Source organism: Lolium rigidum, chromosome 7, assembly GCF_022539505.1.
Source record: "Lolium rigidum isolate FL_2022 chromosome 7, APGP_CSIRO_Lrig_0.1, whole genome shotgun sequence".
NCBI lineage: Eukaryota > Viridiplantae > Streptophyta > Magnoliopsida > Poales > Poaceae > Lolium > Lolium rigidum.
The window spans coordinates 197,787,982-197,792,742 of record NC_061514.1 but is presented as its reverse complement, the minus strand read 5'-3'; the positions used below and the strand labels follow the sequence as shown (position 1 = coordinate 197,792,742).

The 4,761-nt window shown below is 47.8% G+C and overlaps 1 non-coding gene across 1 annotated transcript; it reads right to left on the bottom strand.

Moving 5' to 3' along the window:
• Window positions 1–1,433: 1,433 nt before the first annotated feature.
• LOC124679941 lies at window positions 1,434–1,572 on the bottom strand. Its single transcript, XR_006995356.1, has one exon. It is a non-coding gene; the product is annotated as a small nucleolar RNA Z247 (small nucleolar RNA).
• Between the last annotated feature and the right edge of the window lie 3,189 nt (window positions 1,573–4,761).

Sequence of the window (4,761 nt, the reverse complement as noted above, 5' to 3'; positions counted from 1 at the left end):
GCGCATCCAAAAACGCGGAGAAAATTATAGTCTGGTTTATGGTGAAATAAACGTTCAAGAGGAGTGTCATTGTCAATGACTCGACTTGGAAGACGATTGATTAAATATGCTGCAGTGGAAAAGGCTTCGTCCCAAAATTTCAATGGCATACTTGCATGGGCAAGGAGAGAAAGGCCAACATCGACAATGTGACGGTGTTTTCTCTCAGCCGGACCATTTTGTTGATGTGCATGCGGGCAAGAAACAAGATGAATGATGCCAATGCGTTGGAAAAAAGAATGCAACTTTTGATATTCGCCTCCCCAATCAGTTTGCATGGCAAGAATTTTGCAAAAAAATTGGCGCTCAACAAGTTGTTGGAAATCATGGAATTTCTGAAACACTTCAGATTTATGTTTAAGGAGATAAATCCACACAAATTTGCTATAATCATGCTCACATAATATTTCTTTCGACCAACAGAATCCGGGGCAGGGCCCCACACATCCGAGGAAATTGAGAACGACTCGACGACTTAGGATAGGGCAATTGATGACTCTTTGCCCTTTGACACGAATCACACACAAACTCTTTATTGGACTCACGAGAAAACTCAAGTTTATTTTTATTTAAGACTTGCTGGACGATGACTCCGGAGGGATGCCCTAGGCGATCATGCCACCTTGTCGAAGATGGCTTGACAGCACCAAAAGCTTGCTTCCGAATTGAAGACCCACGAGGAATGGGGTAGAGGCCGTGATGGCATCTACCTTGCAGCAGAATTTTCTTCGTGGCCCGATCCTTAATAGAGAAAAAATGAGGATGATATTCAACAAAGGCATCATTGTCGGAAGCAAGTTTAGAAACAGCAATTAAACTTTTGGTGGCTTGAGGAACATGAAGGACATTTTTTAGATGGAGCTCACGGGTAGGAGTGTTAATTAAAGCACTACCAACATGGTCAATATTCATGCCTGAACCGCTTGCGGTGTGCACTTGATCATGGCCATGATACTTGTCCCGGGTGGTGAGCTTCTCTAGTTCCCCCGTGATGTGATCCGTCGCGCCGGTGTCGGTGTACCAGTTGGTGTCGACACCATACGAGTTCGTCACCATGCTGGCGCTTTTCTCGTTGTCGTAGCCGGAGAAGGAGGTGTCGAAGCGCTTCCAGCAGTTGAGCGCCTCATGTCCAGGCTTCTTGCAGAGCTGGCACAAGATTGGAGACTTGTTGCCGCCGCCGTTGCCGCCTCCATGACGACCTTGATAGCCGCGGTTGTTGTTGAAGTTGCCGCCATTGCGGCCACCGCGGTTGAAGTAGCCAGGGCGACCGCGGTCACCACCACCACCACGGCCTCCACGACCGTGGCCACCGCCGCCGCGCCCTCCACGTGACGCAGCGTTTGCAGAGGGCTGGAACCCGGCTGCGTCCTCGTCCTGAAGGAGACGGAGGCGCGTCTCGTACGTCAGTAGCTGGGAGTAAAGATCTCCCAGCGTCACCGGTTCCACACGTGCCGCCATAGCCGACACCAGGGAGTTATACTCCATATCGAGCCCTGCAAGAATGTAAGACACCATCTCATCTTCATCTAATACCTTTCCCGCAGCCGCCATCTCGTCACCAAGCAGCACCATCTTGGAGAAGTAATCTGCGGCCGTGCGGTTGCCCTTCTTGGTGTTGGAGAGGGCGAAGCGCAGCTGAAGAATCCGCGACCTCGACTGGGCCGCGAACATTGCCTCAATGGCCGCCCACATCGGAGCGGCGCTGATATGCGAGGCGACCTGCCCCAGCACCTCCGGGGACAGGGAGTTGGAGAGGAAGCCGAGGACGGCTTGGTCGCGCGCCATCCAGCTGGTGTAGTCCGGGTTGGGGACGTCCAGCTCCTTGCCGTCCTTGGTGACGGTCATCATCTTGTTCGGTTCCTTCTCGGAACCATCAAGGAAACCCATCAGCTGGGCTCCTCGGATCGGCGGAAGAACTTGAGCCTTCCACAGCAGGAAATTGTTCCTGGTAAGCTTCTCGGCGACCCCATGTCCAAGAGCGGGAGAGAAGGGAGAGAGGGAGCTTGATGAGGCAGCCATTGGAGATGATATGGAGGAGTCGCTCTGATACCATATTAGATTGATGCACTAGCCAAGTTTTCCAAAAGTTCGAACTGTTGGAAAGGGCTAGGCTCTATATTTTAACACTCCCCCTCACGTCTAGGCTGGACAAACGGGAAGACACTAGACGTGGGATAAACGGGAGGCTGCAACTATTTTTAGATTAAATAGTGCGTAAGCCGGGGTTTGAAGTTGAGACCTCCTGGCTCTGATACCATGAAAAGTATTGGGTTGAAGCATGCCCTTGGACTCAGGCTGCGTACGTGTTAAATAGGAGCAGAAAACTTGCTCAACAATTACAGAGATTACAGAGATGATCCGGTATTGAATGACTAAGATATTCCTTGATTCCTAAGCTAACTATACAAGGTATGGAACCTGGAATATTTCCTACCGGATCATCTAAACATGCCTACACAAAACGTTTACACGTACATGTTGTTTAACAACAGTAGCATACCACTGTGGTTAATTCCTGTATAGCAAGAGAATGAAGAAAATATCAAATGAAAACATGCAACTCGCTCATAATGCTGCAACTAACAGACATGCATGATAAATACAGAATTCTTGTGTGTGGCTGTATCAACCTGATACTTGCCATCAACTAATTTTTTTTCTCTCTACAGAATAACCAGAATTTCTTCTTAAAAAACAGAATTCTAAAGGCTGCAAATGAGTGCCATGATCTTCAAACTAAACAGAGCTAATTATGTTTTCACGGTGTTGCAATTCCATGAACAGGAGGCCTTAGAAGAAATGTATTCACTGTGTTGCACATGCTTGGCTATTTGAAAATTACTCCCAGCAAAAAACATAAAGATAATTTTGAATGGTACCTCCAGTTGTTTACCAACGTGCTACAGATGACATGGTTCATGATTTGTAGTTGTATCATTCTTCTCAGAAAACTAAAACTTCACAAAGTAGTACTTTGAACAAAGCATAGGTTGTTAACACAAGCTATCCACTTCTGTTTTGAGATATAATACCAGATACACCTCTAATATTATGTTGAGCACTAGTTGACATAGGATTCAATGTTCTAAACTGAACTCTTGATATAAGATTCATTATCTTTCTGAGCATTGCAATTGTTTATTTATGAGTTCTCAAGGATACAAGTATCACTAAAGAATAAGAGTTGAAGTGTTTTCCTACTATAAATCATGCACTAGGAAACCAAGTAAATATCATCGAGTGCCTATAATTTCTAGCCCAGCACTGATTTTTTCAAAATAAGATCTGTAAATGCCAGTAAGATTCACCCTGATTCTAGTATTTACTACTTTAATCAGTTAGAGGTCTCCTTTCCCAAATATCCCAGGGACCCAAACAACCATAAATCAAGCTGGTGGTACTTTCAATAATTCATCAGTAAACTATTAATGAGTTGTGGCATTGTGGAATCTGCAAGATCAGACTACAGCTAAAGATAGCTACTATATTACTGACATACACCCAAATTACGTCTTACGCTTCAGAGTTTTGTGCCCACACTAGGTAAGAATAATTAGTCCCAGCAACCAAAACAGAGCTTATTGTTCTAAAAAAATGACATAAACCAGATTGGTTTGCCAAACACGTTTCATTCAACCAACAAAAGAATATTAAATCATATTCAATCACCACAAAAACAAACAGTCCATCGCCACAGTAAGTACACCACATGACACACTATAGAGAATATATGGCCAAGTTTCAGCAAAAAGAAGATAAATGAGAAGCCTCTAATACTTACAGCGGATACCGCATGTAGAGAAGGGTATTGGAGATTGCACAGCACCAATAGGGCCGGCTGCTCGTATATATATAGGCGGACACATGTACAATTACAGGTACAACCCTGAGAAAACACGGGGACCTATATCTATACAATATGTTACTCAACACCCCCCCGCAGTCGAAGGGTCGGCACCGACACACGGACCGGAGCGAAACTCAGGAAAAGTCGTGGATGGCAGTCCCTTCGTCATGATATCGGCAAATTGCTGAGACGTCGGTACGTGAAGAACTCGAACGCGACCGAGGGCAACTTGCTCACGAACAAAGTGGATATCCAGCTCGATGTGCTTGGTGCGCCGATGATGAACGGGGTTGGCGGAGAGGTAGACAGCCGACACGTTGTCGCAGAAAACCACCGTAGCCTTGTCAACAGGACAAGATAGCTCGGACAGAAGCGGACGGAGCCATGTGCACTCAGCCACAGCGTTGGCCACGGCGCGGTACTCGGCCTCAGCACCGGAGCGGGACACGGTGGGCTGCCTCTTGGAGGACCAAGAAACAAGCGACGAGCCGAGGTAGACACAGTAGCCGCTGGTGGAGCGGCGCGTATCCGGGCAACCCGCCCAGTCTGCGTCAGAGTAGGCGACAAGGTCAGTCGACGTCGAGGGCGACGCATGCAATGTCAAGCCGTAGCCCATGGTACCGCAGACGTAGCGGAGAATCCGCTTCACCGCGGCCCAATGAGCATCCCGAGGAGCATGCATATGCAAGCACACCTGCTGCACGGCGTACTGGAGCTCCGGGCGCGTCAGTGTCAAGTACTGAAGGGCACCGACGATGGAGCGATAGAACGGCACGTCGGACGCCAGCGACCCATCACTGGCGGAAAGCTTGGCCTTCGTGTCGACAGGAGTAGGCGCAGGGTTGCAGTTAAGCATCCCAGCACGCTCGAGAAGC